At 35.9% G+C, this 20,124-nt stretch overlaps 1 non-coding gene across 1 annotated transcript; it reads right to left on the bottom strand.

The window, feature by feature from the left end:
* Positions 1-8,166: 8,166 nt before the first annotated feature.
* LOC148561850 (small nucleolar RNA R71) lies at positions 8,167-8,270 on the bottom strand. The gene has a single exon (XR_015886600.1). It is a non-coding gene; the product is annotated as a small nucleolar RNA R71 (small nucleolar RNA).
* Positions 8,271-20,124: the final 11,854 nt, after the last annotated feature.

Consider the following 20,124-nt stretch of genomic DNA (forward strand, 5'->3'; position numbering starts at 1 on the left):
TTTTAATTCAATTCTAGTCTTGGATTTGTTTTGAATTTTCCAGAGTTATGTTTGCTTTTGATTCTTATCCAATTTGAATCCTTGTCTTGCTGCAACCATCGTCACTGCCATAAGAAATTGACACTGCTACTGTTTCGGTTGCATGCTTGCTGCTGCCATGAAATTAAAAGAGAAGGGAGTTGCCACGTTTAATATATGTGAATTTAGCTAATCGAGGTAGGGGTTTAATTTAAATGGTTTTAATTTAAGAATGCCTACAAGGTTTATTGAATAACTGCAAATAGGATTAATAGCTGTGAGTAATTAATTGATTATATGAATGTTGGATTGTGGTTGAGATTGTGTTTGGAGTTGTGATTGAATTGAGTGTAACTATGTGTGGTAGATGATTGAATTATTGACTGTTGGCTGTTGAAATGGTTGTTTGGTATGTTGCTGTGGCTGTGAAAGTGACTCGAGACTAGTTGAGAATTGTGATTTTAACTGATTATGTATAATTGGATTTTCATGGAGGTGATTGTGGAATGTGGTTACTGGGGTTTACATTATGTTATTTTTCACGTTTGAAACTGTGTTCATGGTGTCATGGAGAAGAGTTTCTATAATGTTATGATCGGGTTTATTTGTTTTTTTGGGGGGAAATGTTGGACTAGGTTTCTTGAGGTGTAAATTACTACAATATGCGGTATATGGGAGTTTATGGGGAGGGGGTTAAAGGATGGAACCTAAGCTTGATAGTGTATTGGATTTTCTATTGGTGCAGCATAGATTGAGATTGGGGAAGTACAAGAGAGATTTGTATTCTTTGCAAAAGGAAAGGGAAAACTCTCAAGCCATGTGGAGCGCTGATGGCAAATTAATCGCCATTCTTGTAAGTTCTTCTGAATGTTGATATGTGAATAGTGAATTAGTGAGCATTTTGAAAATATTTTGATTATACATGTTTGATTAAGAGGTAATAAGAAATCCTGCATATTTGTTGATGATTATGAAATGTGGCTTACAACCTTTGGAGGATGTATGCAAATGAAAAATAAAGCTGTCAGTTGGGATTGATATTATCTGATTGTTAGTAGGCTATATTGTGAAATGAAAAATGCTGCTTGCTTAGTCTATTCTAGATTTAGAAAGCTTGTTGGATTAGCTCTTGTATCCAAAATAAGAACAGTTAAAACCTTTATGGTTACACGTTTTTTCATATCTATATCCAGGTACTAGTGAGATATCATATGTTCAATTTCATCTAGGGTCTTTGTTTTGTTTCCAAATTCACAATCCTAGTAACTTCTGCCTTGAAATTACTATATTGTGTATTGGCTGAGAAATAAGTAGTGAATTGGCTATTTTTGATGGAACCATAGGCGGTGGAAATATTCAAGTTTTAGGAGAGGTTATGCCAAAATTTTTCTATAAATTTTAGATAAAAATTAATGGAAAAAATTATAATTGGTATTATATCTTGTTTCTAATTTTTTGTTTCGGTTTTTCTCATTTACAGGAGTGCTAAAATGGTGACAACATGCTACTTAAAGGACTCAAGAATATTTTGACTCATAAAGACACTAATCTATGTTAGACTTTTAACTTTTGGTTGAGCTAGTGTAAGAAATATAACTTATAGAACTAATCAATGTATACACTAATTTTATTTTGTTTTAAAACAATTTTAGTTAAATGAAGCATGTTTGAATTATCTATGTTTTTACATATTATATAAATGTCGACTTACTCAGTAAAGTAGTTAATATATCAGTTAATTAAAAAAATAATTTGGTAAATTTTATATTAGAAAAAATAAAAAATTATTATAAAATAAATATTGTGCTTTTGTAACCAAAGAAAAAAAATGTTACAAAATCAAGTTATATTTTGTAACAAAATTTTATAATAAGAAAAAATATTTTATCACTAAAAATATTTTGAAGATCAAAATTTGTTATCACTTTTGTAATGAATTTTGGTTTTTGTATCAAAAACATTTGTTACAAAATATTACTTTGAATTGTAACAGTTCCATTTTTTGTTACAAAAATTTTTGTAACGAGACATACTACAACGACTTTTTTTTTGTTACAAATTCTTTTTGTTTCAAAATTCTGATTTTTTGTAACAAATTTTTTTGTTACAAATATTACTTTTTATTATAGTGATGATGACTTTTTCCCATTTTTTAATTGGAATGCCTTGGTTCGTTCCATACAGTATGGGCATGCTAGCCTGCCTGCTGTCATCCATCCAGACAACATCCCATATGCAGGAAAATCATTAATAGTCCACAACAATGCAGCTCGCATTACAAAATTTGACTTGGAATGAATATTATAAGTTAAAACACCATCTTCCCATAGTATTTTTAGCTCATCAATCAAGGGCTGCAGGTATACATCAATCCTAGTTTTTGGGATTACGAGGACCAGGGATAACCATGGATAAAAATATGTAAGCAGTTTTCATGCACATAGAAGGAGGAAGGTTATAAGGAGTGACAATTATTGGCCAACATGAATATTGTTTACCAGATTGACCAAAAGGGGTGAATCCATCAGCACATAATCCTAGTCCGACATTGTGTGGTTCTTGAGAAAATTGTGAATGTTTTCAATCAAAATACTTCCATTCTTTTGAATCCGATGGATGCTTAAGAACTCCTTTAAACTCGTGATCAAAATGCCATCGCATGTGAGGTGCTGTGTACATTGTAGCATAAAGTCTTCTTAAACGAGGTATAAGCGGTAAATAGTGCATTCGTTTCAAAGGCACTTCTTTACCTTTTTTACCTATCTTGTACCTTGGAGAATGACAAAATTTACACTCCTTTCTTGGTATATCATCCTCCTTGTAATACAGCATACAACCATTAATGCAACAATCAATTTTATTGCTTTCCATGCCATGTTTCGATACTAGCTTCTTTGCTTCATAAAAATTGGAGACAAGTAAGTTATCCTTAGGCATCACTTCCTTCATAGCTTTCACGAAATCATCAAAGATTTGTTGAGATACATTCCCTTTAGCTTTTATACTCAATATTTTAACTGCCATTGATAATTCTGAATGACTAATACATCCCTCAAATAATGGGCGCTGAGCAGACTGTAATAAATCATAAAATTTTATAGCTTCTACATTCGGAGGCTCCTCCATGTATTCTTCAAATTAACTCATCAATTCTGGTCCAACAGCATCAACCACCATAGATTCATACGAATTTCTTATTGGCACACTAGCATGCGGAGAAGAACATGTACCTTCTTGATTATTATGATCTACATTCAAATGCAATGGACTCTCCCCATGTGAATCCCAACACCAGTATCTTGGCATGAAATCATATTTATATAAATCTGAAACCTCATCCGGAGTTGAAAAAACTTTATTTTTTTTGTTTGTTGCAAGGACATCTAAGTACACCGCCTTCAAGTACAAATTGAGGTTGTTTTCTAATTGTATCAATAAAATGTCGAACACGATTGGCAAATTCCTATCGTAATCTTCCCCGGTTTGACAAATTTCTATTGTACATCTACTTTCGATGTTCTGGAATTTTCATATCTACATATAAAGCATATTAAAAGTTAGATTAATTAAATTATACTTTTATGAGATAACCAACTATGAGTAGAATTAATTTAATTTTATAAAATTATAATATTATATTTTGATAAAAATACATCAGTGAACATAAAAAAAACTTTAAATAAAATATCTATACTATGAACAAGAAAAATAAATAAAAAATTGATAAAAAGACATATTATTATTATTATTATTATTATTATTATTATTATTATTATTATTATTATTATTATTATGAATTTTTTATTTATTTTATCCAAAAAGAGTCTACAATTCATACATAATAATCTTATTATTGAGAGTACTTAAAAAAGTACCAAAATATGTTATTTTATATATTATTTTTAATTTAATAAAATAAATATTAATTTTAAAAAAGTCTCATAATTAAATATTTTATTTACTTTGTCCAAAAAGGTGTATTTACCTAAGCCTTTTATAGTACTAATATCTTTTTAGTCATTTTTTTAAAATTATTTTGCATGTAATAAAATATTTTCTTGTGGTATAATATAAATAAATTTATTAAAAAATATATTTACTCAAATTTCAAATACAATACTCTTCTAATCAATAATAATTTAAATATTAAAAAAATATTTTATTCTATTCATTAAAAAAATAAGCTAACAAAATATTTAATTACGAGAATTTTTTAAAATTAATATTTATTTATTAAATTAAAATTAACATATTTTAGTATTTTTTTAGGTACTCTCAATAATAGGATTATTATGTATGAATTGTTAATCCTTTTTGGACAAAGTAAATAAAAAATTGATCATATATAATAATAATAATAATAAAGTTATATATTTATATTTATTATAATATTTAAAAATTAAAAATTATTTATTAACTATAACTATCATTAGTTATGCTTATTAAAAATTATTGAGGAAGATGTTACGTGTAAATAGAATTTATGGGTTTCGATTTCCATAAACCATTAAATCGAAATGATTGGCTTCGATTTATCATGGACTATTGTTCGCGTGTCTATTACTGTTCACGTGTCTAAATCGAACTGAATTGCTTCGATTTACATGCAAATAAAAATCGAATCTCATTGTTTCGATTTAGTGCTTATATAGAATTCGAAACCATTAGCTTCGATTTATAGACAATTTGTGTTTGCATGCAATTTGAATCTAATGGATTCGATTTAGTACCATTTTGCATAAATCGAATTCACTCAATTTGATTTATATAAATGTAACTGATGCCAGGGCATTTTGGCCAGTTTCACTGACCTTTTCTTTACTGTTTTTAGGGTAGTTTCATGCATTTCCTTAGGAAATAAGCTCGTTTTGGATAGACATTCACTTACATCTTGATTCAAGCATACATTGTGCACTTTACATGATTTCATGAGGATTTTGCATGAATTTAAGGACAAATTGGATGTTGCATTTCCCATGACTTGGACTAGAACTTTGATGCACTTTATTGCTTGATTTCTGGACAAAGAAAGCAAAGAAGAACCACATTAGTGGCTACGTTAGTTACACTAACGTTAACACTAACGTGGAATGGGAGTAACTTGCAAAGTTAATGAGAAAAGTAATTGCCAATAACGCTCTCGAAGCCATCATTGCCCACGTTAAGAGTCACGTTAACTAAGTTAACGTGAACTCTAACGTGGAAGAAAGGAAATGGAGCCAACGTTAGTGACACTTAACATTATCACTAACGTTGGACCAAGCTCATAAGTGGCCACGTTAGTTACCACGTTAACTTAGTTAACGTGGCCTCTAACGTTAAGAAGTAAAGGGGGACACCAACGTTAGTGTCATTCAACTTTCTCACTAACGTTGGCCAAGTCACAAGAAGCCACGTTAACTCCTACCTTAACCTAGTTAACGTAGAAGCTAACGTGAGGAAACTAGGTGGTCAACAACGTTAATGACACCAAACATTGTCACTAACGTTGGGATGAACACACACTATCCCCAAGAAGCCACGTTAACTCCCACGTTAACCTAGTTAACGTGGAAGTTAATCTAGTTAACGGGGAAGTTAACGTGAAGAAGAAAGGTTGTCGACAACGTTAGTGACACCAAACATTGTCACTAACGTTGGAAGGAGCCAACACAAGCCAAAATGAGCCACGTTAACTCCCACGTTAACTTAGTTAACGTGGAAGCTAACGCGAGGAGAGGGATGATGAGCCAACGTTAGTGACATTCAACTTTGTCACTAACGTTGGAGATGGCTAGCACAGCCACGTTAGAAGCCACGTTAACCTAGTTAACGTGGACTCTAACATGGGAGCTAAGGGGCACATTGGAACGTTAGTGACAATGTTAAGTGTCACTAACATTCTCGAAGGTTGGCAAGCCTACGTTAAAAGAGCCACGTTAACTAAGTTAACATGGACTCTAACGAAGGGAAGGGGGAGGCTTCTCAACGTTATTGGGAAAGTTGAGTCCCAATAACGTGCGCGAAGGACAAAGAGGCAACGTTAGTGGCAACGTTTGTGCCACTAACGTTGAGGTTAACGTGGCTCTTACTTGGGTGAGGAACGTTAGTGAAAAAGTTGAATGTCACTAACGTTCTCGAACCCATATTTTCACTGAACGTTAACACCACTAACGTCCTGAGCTAAAGTCTTTGCCCACTTCACACTTTCTCTCTGCAAGTAAAGCCAAGCCCAATGAAGAAGATAACTGCTTCAAACTCAAAATCCAAAGGCCCATACCCAAGACTTGAAGAGCCAACTAGAAGAACAGAAGAGTAGTATATATAGGAGTAGCTTTGAATTATTTACGGAGTTGGAAATTATAGGGAGCCTCTGGGCATAGAACTACTCTCTGTATTTACTTCCTCTGCACTTCTAGTTTTCATGATGTATTCTCCATCTTTGTTTTCATTTTCCAGAGCTATGAACAACTAAACCCCTTTCATTGGGTTAGGGAGCTCTGTTGTAATTTGATGGATCAATACTAGTTTTCATTATTCTTCTTCTATCTTTTCTCTTGATTTTACTTGAAAGCTTTCGATCTTCATCCAATTGGGTAGTTATCTTGGAAAAGAAGCTATTCATACTTGGATCTCTTCTGAACCTTGAAAGAGGAATGAAGAGATCATGCTAAAAATGCTTTCTCATGCTGGACCAAATTGGGTTTGGATGGATATGTGACTATAATCCTCTCAACACTTGATTTGGGAATTGCATGTGGTATAATCAGTGACCATACTTCATCTCTTCTCATGAGCAATTGACCAAGGAATTGGCTATTGATCAAGATTTGAGAGATTGAATTACAAGAAATTGTAATTCGATCACTTAAGATTGCCAAGGAGATCAATGAGTGCATTGATTGAGGAAGAGATGAAAATAAAATTGATCCGGAGAATGCAACATCTCCTGAGCCCAATGAACTCCCCATTTCTGATCTTACCCATTCTCTTTAATTTCAGTCATTTACTTTTATGAGCAATTTTCCCATTCCCATTTAAGATTCTGCAATTTACTTTCTGTCATTTACATTCAGCTTTTTATTTCTAGCATTTACTTTTCTGTTATTTACTTTCCCGCCATTTAATTTTCTGCAATTCTCAACTCAAATTCTGATTAGCTCAACTAGAATATTCCTCTAATTAAAGTTGCTTGATCAATCAATCCTTGTGGGATTTGACCTCACTCTATTGTGAGTTTTTACTTGCCGAAGGAAATTTGTTATGAGCCAAGTTTTTCGTGCATCAAGTTTATGGCGGCGTTGCCGGGGATTGATTGTGCATCAACAATGATTAAATTGGAGGATAACTAGATTGAGCATTTTATTTTTTGTTTGATTTAATTTTCTATTTGAGTCATTCACTTTCTATTTTAGTTTATTTTTTCCTTTCCCCCTACTTTTTCTTTGTTATTTACCATTCATTTTACTAACCCACTAACTATTTGATATATTGTATCACTCACACTAACAGTAATTCTGACGGATATACTTTCTGCACCTATTCTCTTTGCTTGTACTTGTTGGTTGTATGACAGGGAGAAGAAGCGGGGCTTCAACTTCCTTTGATTCTGAACCTGAGAGAACCTTCCTTAGACTAAGGAGGGAGGCAAGAGAAAAACGTGTAGTTGGTGCTGAAGAAGAAGAGGAACACTTTGAGGAATACTTTGAACCAAACATGGAAGAAAACATGGAAAACCATCGTAAAGAAGAAGCTTACAACCATAGCGGAAGAGGACGAGCAAATCATGCTGGGGAGGATAGAAGAGTTTTAGGCTCTTACATCAATCCAAACCCAGGAAAATGTGGAAGTAGCATTCAAAAGCCAACCATCCATGCCAACAATTTTGAACTAAAACCACAGCTCATCACCCTTGTTCAGAATAACTGTTCGTTCGGAGGAAGTGTCCAAGAAGACCCCAATCAACATTTAACCAGCTTCCTGAGAATATGTGACACAGTGAAGTCTAATGGTGTTCATCCTGACGCCTATAGACTGCTCTTATTTCCATTCTCACTCAAGGATAAGGCAGCCAAGTGGCTGGAGTCTTTCCCAAAGGAGAGCTTGACAAATTGGGAAGATGTGGTGAACAAATTCTTAGCAAGATTTTACCCCCCTCAACGAATCAATAGGCTGAGAGCTGAGGTCCAAACTTTCAGACAACAAGATGGTGAGACTCTGTATGAAGCATGGGAGAGGTTAAAGGACCTAACAAGGAGGTGTCCACCTGACATGTTCAATGAATGGGTGCAGCTGCACATTTTCTATGAAGGGCTCTCTTATGAGTCAAAGAAGGCCGTAGACCATTCATCCAAAGGATCTTTGAACAAGAAGAAGACCATTGAGGAGGCCATAGATGTCATTGAAACTGTAGCAGAGAATGACTACTTCTATGCTTCCGAAAGAGGGAACACTAGAGGAGTGATGGAGCTAAACAATGTAGATACTCTGCTGGCTCAGAACAAGCTCATTATCCAGCAGCTGGCTGACCTCACCAAGAAGATGGAGAGGAACCAAGTAGCAGCAATCTCTACTTCATCAATAACCCAAGAAGGAGTGAATAAAGAAGCTGAGGGAAGTCAGGAGCAAGCCAACTACATTGGGAATTCACCTAGGCAAAACAATGATCCATACTCCAAGACCTACAACCCTGGATGGAGGAATCACCCAAACTTGGGTGGGGAAATCAACAAGACCAAAGCCTTGATCAAAGACGCCCAAATCCCAACAATGCAAGCCACCAACATTTCACATCTAGACCATATCAACACCCCCATAACAACACCTCTCCACATCCACATCAAAACCAAAATAACTTACCTCATCCTTCCACCTCTAATCATCTACAATCATTTGATGACAGACTCTCAAGGATTGAGAATCTACTTGAAGGCATAGGCAAGGAGATTCAAGACAACAAGGTGTTCAAGGAGGAAGTGCGAGCCAGTTTCAAGAACCAGGGAGACACAATCAAGAGGTTGGAATCTCAAGTTGGGTATCTCTCTGAGCAAATTCCCAAACCCACAGATGGATTCCCAAGTGACACAGAGAAGAATCCGAGAGGTGAAACAAAGAAAGTAAGATGGGAAGATTGCAAGATGGTCACTATAAGTGATAAGGAGACTGAGGACAAGCCAAGCAAGCTGTCAGAACAACCTGAAGATACCTCAATAGAGAAGAAGGAAAAAGATCATCAAGAACCAGAAATCTCACAACAGGAGCTGCTGAGACTCTATGCACCTTTTCCCCAACTGCTCAATGGTGCTGTGGAGAAGAGAATATACTCAAGGTTTCTAGATTTGTTTGCATCTCTGCATGTCAACATACCATTCATCAAGACTATTCAACAAAGGCCTGCATACATCAAGTATATGAAGGAGCTGCTTCTCAGGAAAAGCTCACTCAAAGGAGGCCAAACTATAGTGATGAACAAGGAGTGCAGTGCCCTCATTCAACCGTAGTTGCCTACAAAAAGAAAAGATCCAGGGAGTTTTTATGTCCCCTGTGCCATAGGAGAAACAATGTTTGATAGAGCACTCTGCGATTTGGGAGCAAGCATCAACTTAATGCCCTTATCCCTGGTGAAGAGGCTGCAGATCAATGAGATATTGCCCACAGATGTAGTCATCAGGCTAGCTGACAAAACTCAAAAACAAGCAATAGGGGTGGTGGAAAACGTGTTGTTAATGGTTGGGAAATACTTTCTTCCCACAGACTTTGTCATCTTGGACATGAAAGAGAGTCACACTCACCCAATCATATTGGGAAGACCATTCCTAGCTATAGCCAGAGCACTCATAGATGTGGAGCGAGGGGAGCTAATATTGAGGATCCATGATGAACGACTCAGCTTTAATGTCTTCAAACTCTCGCAAGAAGCAGACCAAGAAAACAAAGAACCAAGCAATGATCATAATGAGATGCTGACAGAGGAAGCAAGCACTGAAGCACAACCAGCCCATCTGGGAAAGCCCTTGGTTGATGAACAAAGAAATAAGCAGTGGTCACAACTCAAGAAAAAGCTGGAGGAACCTAAACCACCAGAGACATGTGAAGACAATAACAAAATTCCCTTAGAAGAAGATGTCACCAAGAGCAAGGCAACATCAAAAGGGACAAAGAAGAAGGTACCAAGGGGGTGGAGGAACAAGAAGATCCCTACGGAAGACTTCTCTCCAGGAGATAAAGTGATCTCAACTTACTTCCCAGATATCCCCCCTAATCTCCCCACTGTACCATCTCAGTTACCTAAGGTCTTCACTATCAACAGAGTTCTCTCCTTGGAACATGTAGAGATCATTGATACAACCAATGGATATAAGTCCAAGGCAAGAGGGGAGGACTTGAAGCATTATCAACCTCCCTGATGAAGGAGAAACGTCAAGCTAGTGACGCTAAAGAAGCGCTTCATGGGAGGCAACCCATGTTTTATGAGCTTTTACTAGTGAATAAGTCAATATTCATGAATTCCAACCCAAACTTGACAAACACTTGGTGAAATCCTTATATTGCAGTATATAGTGAAGAACAAGTTTGGTGTTCAAAGCGTGCCAAAAAAGCATGAATGCAACTAAGAGCATGCTAGTCTTGGAGCTTTGAACAGAACTTTTATTCATAGTGCTCCAAACTAAGTTTGGTGTCACCCCATGGTGCCACCAATGTGCATATAAGGATACACAGTTAGTTAGTTAGTTAGTTGGAGTTCATGAATAAACAAAATCTTTTCTTCTTTTTATTAGTTTAGCCGTAAAATTTAAATACTTTTTAGGACATTAATTTTTCTTATTTTATAGGGAAAAGGAGAGGAACATTGAAGGAGATTGATTGGACAACTAAATGAGAAGGGTTCGGCCACTTCATGAAGAGAAACTATACACTTGTTCTAAAAAGGGAAGGCATTGGAAAATGTTGCCATGCAACATTAAAAAGGATGGGACCCTTGAAGACCGAGCAATCTCCATCATAAAGTGATGATCCTTGTCCTTTTTCCATGCACAACCCCAACCGTCCATCAAACAACCACTCCATCAATCCACACCCTCCATTCACTCACAACCTCTCTATATAACTGATCCTTGTTCCGTACCCTACTCTGCACACCTCTCCATTTCGGATTCCCCTTCACTCCCTTCATTGCAATCAACCCTAAACAACCAAAAGTCTCCACACCATTTCCAACTTCACACATTAACCCTCATTCATGGCATCTTCGAGCTCTAAAAGAAGGAAGGGAAAGGAACCTATGGAGCAACACCCGTATGATGAAAAGCGATTTAGAAGCTTGCACCATGCATTGCAATACGGGTGGATGGTGGATAAGGAGATCATTTATGAGCTGGGATTTCAAGTTAGGAAAACTAAGTGTCCCAAAATCACAAAGAAGGTAGAAAAGAGAATATGGGAGCTCCTCACTGATCCGGTCATTAAGGTGAATGCAAATCTTATAAGAGAGTTTTATGCAAATGCGGTCCGATATGATAAGGCAGATGAGTCATATACAGGCTTTGTGAGAGGAAAAATTATGGATTTTGGTCCCATGAGTGTCATGAAGGCATTAAAACTGCGGTCCATACCGTTTGAAGAAGAGAGTTATCATTCAAGAATGGACAACAACCCTAATCATGACCAGATTGTGCAAGATATTTGTGTACCAGGAGCTGACTGGGAAAGATATGCAGATAGAAGACCAAGGTTCATCAAGAGAGCAGATCTCACTCCGGAAGCAAAGGGGTGGTTCAAAATTGTAAGGATGTCCATCCTCCCAGCAGCGAACAACTCGGAGGTGAATCTCAAGAGAGCCACACTGGTACACTGTATACTTAAAGGAGGAGAAATCAAGGTTCATGAACTCATAGCAGAAGGCATTAGAAAAATGGCAGAGAAAAGCGACTCAAGAGGAACGTTAGGTTATCCCAGCACTATTTACCGACTATGCAAGAAAGTTGGGGTGGTGTTTGAAGATGAGGACCCCGTATGGATAAAAGAGGGCATTCCAATAACCGTTCGATGAATGCATGCTACCGCATCCCCCCTGCCTCAACGGAAGCAAAGGAAGAGGACAGCCCCTCAAGTAGTGGAAGGACAAGTCTTAGAGGGGCAAGCACCAGCCACCTTGGATATGCACGAATTGCAGGAAGCCATTGATGGACTATCTCGACAATATTTGGAAAGCCAAGGAGCACAGAGAGAGCTTCAACTACAGATGATGGGGCAGCAAGAGGAGTCGCTCTCAAGATGGATGACTCAACAAGGGGAATGGCAGAAGCAAATGATGGATCAGCAAGTGAGTCAAGGGCAACAATGGAGCGAAACATTTCACAGGATGGAACAAAGGTAAAACGAGCAACAAGAATCCATCCAGAGGCTAATCAACATCTAAGCACATCAAGGTGCACATATACATGAGATGCATCGAAGACAGATAGAACAAGCATAACTATTGGACGAGCAAAGGGCATTCGCAGAAGGAGTTTACCTGAGCGAGACTGGGCATCATATAAATACTCAAGTCAGGCTCGGTTACTTGGTAGGACAGCTGCCTATATTGCATCCAGGAATCACAAGGTATGAAGAAATGAGGGATGAAAAAGCACGAGAAGAAAGACAAAAGGTGGAAGAGAGTCATGAATCAATGAGGAAGGCACTTGAGGATTGGAAGCAAGCAAGATTGGCACGGATGTAAGGGAATGCAAGAGGACACAAAGAAGACAAACAAGGAGGAAAGCATGGGCATCCACAAGAGTAAAAGGTGGTGACGTTCTTTCTTTGGCCCATCTTTTTCTATGCTTTGAATAAGGAAGATCTTGTATGAAATAGAACATGCTTCCATAATAGTTTGAACTTTTTCTTTATTTCTATCTTTTAAGTTTTGAGTTGTAGAGGTCTGTGTTTACTAGTCTTTATGTCACTGCATCCTCTCTTTACTTACTTGTATGCTTGTCCCTTTGAATCAAATGAAAAAGAGAATGAGTATTTTTAAAGACCAGAGAGGAGTTCATACTATGGAGTAAGTTCATGAGTTTATGGTATAGTCATAAGTTAGCTAAGTTGGTTCAACCATAAGGTGGGAGGACAACTATCTGTCATGAATACTATGCTTGAGACACACCCCATGAGACTAGCTAAATAAGAAGATCCTAATAAGAAAAAGGGAAAGAACAATAAAGGTTGAAAAATAAAAGAAAAAGAGTAAGCAATAAGGCTAGGCACCAATGGTTTTAATCTTGAGGCATGTGTCTGTGGTGCTCCTGTATGAGGGATCTACTTGGATGAATAAGTTCTTAGGGGTGCATTATCACTTGGTAACTTGGGTTAACTAACTCGGGATTATTAGCTGAAAGTCCACTATCAAGAGTAACCCTCAATACAGAGCATTTAGTAACCCAAAGAGGTGCTGGACACCAAGGTCTCAAGAAAAGAAAATAAATAAACTATGTGCCTGTGGTGTGTATGTATGGGGGGAGACTTGAGCAAGTAAGTCCTTAGGGGTGCTTCAACACCTAGCACCTTGAACCAACTGGTTCGAGAGTGTTGGCTGAAAGCTTATTTTAAAGAGTTGCCCCCTTACAGAGCACTTAGCTTAAGAACAAAAATAAGCCCTGAAATAACAACAAAAGGATCAATGAATAAAAGTCTCATGGGAAGCAACCACAGTGAGTATTCTAGGACATGATAAAGGTCTGAAAGCCAGGAGTGAACCTAAGTTGCTATGCATGAAACCACCATAAAACCAGGGACATGACTTCCACAAGAATGACTCATTTCTCTTGGCATTCCATTCATCATTCTCTTATTCCAGTACTTGCTTAAGGACAAGCAAGCTTTAAGTTTGGTGTTGTGATGCCAGGGTATTTTGGCCAGTTTCACTGACCTTTTCTTTACTATTTTTAGGGTAGTTTCATGCATTTCCTTAGGAAATAAGCTCGTTTTGGGTAGACATACACTTACATCTTGATTCAAGCATACATTGTGCACTTTACATGATTTCATGAGGATTTTGCATGAATTTAAGGACAAATTGGATGTTGCATTTCCCATGACTTGGACTAGAACTTTGATGCACTTTATTGCTTAATTTCAGGACAAAGGAAGCAAAGAAGAACCACATTAGTGGCTATGTTAGTTACACTAACGTTAACACTAACGTGGAATGGGAGTAACTTGCAAAGTTAATGAGAAAATTAATTGCCAATAACGCTCTCGAAGCCATCATTGCCCACGTTAAGAGTCACGTTAACTAAGTTAACGTGAACTCTAACGTGGAAGAAAGGAAATGGAGCCAACGTTAGTGACACTTAACATTATCACTAACGTTGGACCAAGCTCATAAGTGGCCACGTTAGTTGCCACGTTAACTTAGTTAACGTGGCCTCTAACGTTAAGAAGTAAAGGGGGACACCAACGTTAGTGTCATTCAACTTTTTCACTAACGTTGGCCAAGTCACAAGAAGCCACGTTAACTCCCACGTTAACCTAGTTAACGTGGAAGCTAACGTGAGGAAACTAGGTGGTCAACGACATTAGTGACACCAAACATTGTCACTAACGTTGGGATGAACACACACTATCCCCAAGAAGTCACGTTAACTCCCACGTTAACCTAGTTAACGTGGAAGTTAATGTGAAGAAGAAAGGTTGTCGACAACATTAGTGACACCAAACATTGTCACTAACGTTGGAAGGAGCCAACACAAGCCAAAATGAGCCACGTTAACTCCCACGTTAACTTAGTTAACGTGGAAGCTAACGTGAGGAGAGGGATGATGAGCCAACGTTAGTGACATTCAACTTTGTCACTAACGTTAGAGATGGCTAGCACAGCCACGTTAGAAGCCACGTTAACCTAGTTAATGTGGACTCTAACGTGGGAGCTATTTTAAAATTTGTTATATGTAGTTATTTCAAAGCCACTTATTTACTTTGTGCCAAAAATTAAAACTTTGTTCAAAACAGCCTTTTATTTGCAGGGCATTTCAGATTTTAAGTGCCTTCTCCCTCGTATCACAGCTAGATAAGTTACCTTGCAGGGGATTTCAAAACCGCGTTTTGATTTCAGGGTGAGTTCTTGATCTCCTTCTCCTTCTTTCTGCGTGCTCTGCCTCTTGTCTGTGGTCGCAGCTCGTGCATCGCGCTCAACGCTACAACCCTTACTCTCTCAGATCTTCGAACCTCTATTCTCATACATCCACCACTCCAGCCTCCAATCTCGCACCTCAGACCACCTCCACCATCGTGACTCGCACTCCAGGTAACAGCTTTCACTCGCGAACAACCGCTCTGCCTCCTGCATGTGGGGGCCTCCGCCAGTCTCAGAACCCGCACCCCCGCCAGCCTCAAACACCACACCTAAGGCGAGGTTGCCCTTGCCTCCTTCGCTATATTGCCCTTTCCTTAAACACCGCACCTCCTTCGCTAGATTGCCCTTGCCTCCTTCTTCTCTTTGTGTGTGCTCTGCCAGGTTCTAACATTGTTACTCAACTTTGTTCTTTGTTAATTTCTTTTCTTCATTGTTAATTTGATTGTTACTCAATTTTGTTTATTGTTAATTTGCTTGCTAATTTTTGTGCGTCCTCTGTCAGCTTGAATTGGTTTTTTTCTTTTTATTTATGCATGCTTTTCCTATTTTTAATGTCAATTTCAATAATGTTTAAAAAGTTTAGCATGATAAATCTTGTATCCATCAAGATTTTATGATTTTGATTTTGAAAAAGGAGCTAATTAACAACTTTAATTTGTTGTTTTCTACAAGTAAAGAACATTCACAGAGAGAATGTTAACTACTAAAAAAATGAAAATAGCTAACAACTTTGAGTATGCTTTATTTTTGTACCTCTTGGACACTAATAAATTTCCTGAAATTTGCTGTAGTGGAAATCTAAGAATAATGACTTAAAACCACTCGTATTTTCCGGTGTCATCACTCATCACCTAATCTCAATAACAAAAGACCTATGATATTTCACTTGTAAAGCAATCATCTTACAAATTCTAAATACTTACCATTTTCTGGCGCTGATTTAAAGCCTGCAGCTTGTGCCTTTCATACTCATCTCTTTTTCCTTCTTTCCTTAACTGCTTTCATAAATGTATAATGAATACAATGTGATCAATTAGCAATTTAGCACACCAATAATAAAGGAAGATAAAACAAAACAGGCCTTGGCCCGTAACTATTTTTTATGTGTACCTTTTGCAAGCTTTAGAGAACTATAAAGCAACCATAAATTGATGTTTATTATTCTTACAAAGAAACATTCAAATGATAAAGACACAGTTGTTTCATCTTGAAATAAAAATTAATTGGTGAATTTTCATCTTCTTTAGATATTGTTGATCAGTTGCATAAGCCGATTAACAAAATGAGAATAAGGGGAAGCCTCATACCTGCAACAGCTCTTTCTCTCTAGAAGCCTTCCATTGTCAGTTTTTTAGTGTGTTCTTTACTTGCAGAAGCTTTTATAGTTAATAAATAACAAATAATTAATAGGAATTGAAGAAGTGGTGCCTGTGGTCTGTTTTTTTTTTTTTAGTCATATGGTGCGTGTAGTCTTTATTCAATCTCAAGAGTTGTGAACCCCTTTGTGAATTGTTTAAGTTTGTTAACCTTTTGATTGTATCCTTTGTATGGCTTCTTTTTAGGAAAGAAGGAGTCAGGAACAAGCTTCACGCACACATACTTTAGTGAAGACTACGGCATAATCATGCATTCTTATGAAGAAATGAGTAAAAAGGTATTTATGACTGGAATTTTGTTACTAAAACACCTAGCATTGTATTATGTGATTATTTAATGTAATTGAGTTTGGGTTTTGACTATGAATTATAATTGTCTTTGATATTATTGTGTTATGGTTTAATGGTTGGAATTACTTTGATTATGTCTGTGTTGCGATTATTATTTTGGTTGGATTGAGTGCTTGTAAATGAACCATGTTGCTTTGGTTAAATTGAGTGCTTGTAAATGAATTGCCTTCTTGTTAGAATTGGTAAACGAGAAACTGGAGGAAATTATTGAGTTAGAATGATATTTAATCTCCTTCAAACTTTTATAAACCTTATAGAGTTGAATTAGAACGTGATTTAAGAATTGGAATCAATTGGGAGAGAGATTAGTCACGTAGCATACATAGTCTTTTCAACAACAGTTTGATGAGAATCTTTACGTAAACTTGATTTCTTTTGTAACTACATTGATCCCGTGATAGAGAAGGGTAACCGTAATATAAAGGAATTTAATTTCAAAGAGAGAAAATCAGTAGACTTGTTACTGTAACAAACATTTTTATTATTTTCCTTTTTAACTCTTATCTGTGTGGAAACTGAAAAGTGTATATATTTGTATCAAGAATCATGATTGATTCATTTTTAAAATCAAATTAAAGTACTCCTCCCACAACTGCAATGATTTACTTTTGTCAGTGTTTTTCTCTTCCTCAATACAAACGTACAAATTAGGAAGGGAGCATTCAATGCTTTCCACTAGCTTTATCACTTATCCTTAATTTTATCTTACTTAGTATATTTATTTAGTGAATATATAATACAGTCTATTTATTGTTGCTATCATTTCTTTTTAAAATTAAGATTTGGTTAGGTATATATTTCAGTTGATTGTTATCTGCTCGCTAACTAGCTTCACAGTGGTAGTATTGTAGTATTAGTATAAAATATAGTAGGCTACTAATTCCTTAATGACAAGCTCACATAATAGTATAAAGGTCTTAACTCTTATATAAACGAGGGTCATGGATAACCATATATTCATTCACATGAGATAGTAATAATATCTTTAACTAGTAGCTAGCTACTGCTAAGTAATAACATACATAAGTAATAAATTAATTACTAGTATTCAATCTGCTCCTTTCACACATATAGTATTATCCTAGTTATGAATGATTCAAAATACTCGTGTGTGTATGTTTGTGTGTGTGTATATACATACATACATATATATATATATATATATATATATATATATATATATATATATAGTTTAGTACTAAAGCACAATAGCACTTTATTTTACATCCTAATTGATTATTTTTGGCAGCTAAGATTTATTTTATATTGTTATTATTTTAGTTCTCTCGATGATGTACATGTTACTAAAATTTAAATGCAATGTGTTACTAATCTTATAAATCTTTGTTGTTTTAGATGTCAGGTTCTAAAAAAATAAAAAACACTTGTCAATTAAAGTGCAAAAATCTGTTAATAAAGAGGTGATTAGTGCACACAAAACTAAGCTTTCACACCCTAAACCTACAAAATCACGAGCTCCAGTTCCTTCACATGTATCTAAAAAGCCTTCAGTATTACCACCCTCTTCTTCGCAGCCACCACAAAAATTCAAGAGAATGCTATCATCTCATGCCGATCATACACCATCACCATCACCATCACCAGCTGAATCACCATACTGTTCACCTATTCAACCTCAATCATTTGATGATACTCCTAATAATGAACAAAATTTACATCATGCTCACTCATCAGATGAAAATCATCAAGATGACTCTCTTACTCAAGAAGGTGAACCTGTCACTCAAGAAGGGCTCTTGAAAATAGTTCCTTTTGGAAATGAGTAAGTACAACAATCACTTTTGTGTTTTAATGTCCTCTCTATATTGCTTTTATTGTGAATGCATGTGTAATTACTCATTATTTAACCTTCTTATAGGTTTAATCCATGTACTGCTGTTCGTCATGTAACAACTGCCATTAAAAGCAAAATTTCAGAATTTTGCCCTACGTGGGGACATGCCAGTGTTCAAATGCGAGATTTGTAGTTTACTGAATTTAAAGTAAGTATTTATTATCATTTTTTTTGCGTATTTTGATATTATACATAGTGGGTAATTCATTGTATATGTTTGTTTTCTTTTATAGAAATATTGTATGTGGGATCCTCAACACAATGCAAGAGTTCGTCAAATTTTTTAGATTAAAGGGAGTGCTCGATTGAGAGGGTTGATGAAACAAGAGAGAGTCAATTATTCAAAAGACTCTAACTATGTACCAAAATATATTCCTACACCAGTTTGGCGTCAACTATTGCATTATTGGGCTACAGATCTGCATTTTAAGAATTGGTTAGTAGCAAATACTGTGAATCGAGCATCAAATACTGGAAGTTCCATGCACACTGGTGGTTCCATATCTATGGGTGGACATGCATGTAGAATGGTAAGATAAAAATAGTTTAATTTTAGTCTTGTTCTTATTATTTATAATGTTTTCTTATTTTTTTCTTGTGGATTGCAAGTATAATATTATAGGAGAAAGCTACAGGAGTAAAACCTTCTAAATGCCACACCAAAAAGGAGGTTTATACTAAATTGCACACCAAAAAAGGACAAAAGTTGGATTGATGAAAGATCTGAGAAAGTCATTGTATGTGATGCTAATTTGTTCTTTTTCTTTTGTCTTTTTCAAAAATAATTTTCACTATATGTTAGTATTTGTTCATGGCATATTTAGTTGTGATTAAAATGAATTGATTTTATAGGGTGAATTCAAAAAGCGAAAGATAGAACTTTCTTAAGTAGCTTTATCCTTGGATAATGAGGGAGATGTTGAGGCATCTAAGGAAGGCCTAGATATACCAGATAATTATACTATTTGGAATGAATTTGTGACAAAGAAAAAAAAGAAAGAAAAGGCAAAGGAGCAAGAAATGATCAATGAAGAGCAAAAGGTTAAGTTGAATGATGCTGAGCACAAGTTAAACGATCAAGGATGTAAACTAAAATTTCAACAAAAAAGAATTAGTTCTACTGAAAAAATAATTCATGCTTTGTATAAAAAGTTGAATCTCCCACTTCCTTTAACCTTGTTTGATCTTGCGGAAGATGAGCTTCGGACAGGCTCTAGTGATGATGAGGATGATAACATGAGTGATTGATGTCTGGAGTATATGTTTTTTCTGATTTAGATTAAGGAATTCTTAGGTAAATTTGTTAGTACATTTTATTTTATTCATGATATTTGACCGTTTTAAAGGCTTTCTTTGTTTTAGTTTAAGTATTTTTTTATTTTAGTTTGATTAAATTTATGGACAAAAGTATTTTAATAATAAATATTTTT

This window comes from Arachis ipaensis, chromosome B6, assembly GCF_059453495.1.
Source record: "Arachis ipaensis isolate K30076 ecotype BB chromosome B6, ASM5945349v1, whole genome shotgun sequence".
Lineage (NCBI taxonomy): Eukaryota > Viridiplantae > Streptophyta > Magnoliopsida > Fabales > Fabaceae > Arachis > Arachis ipaensis.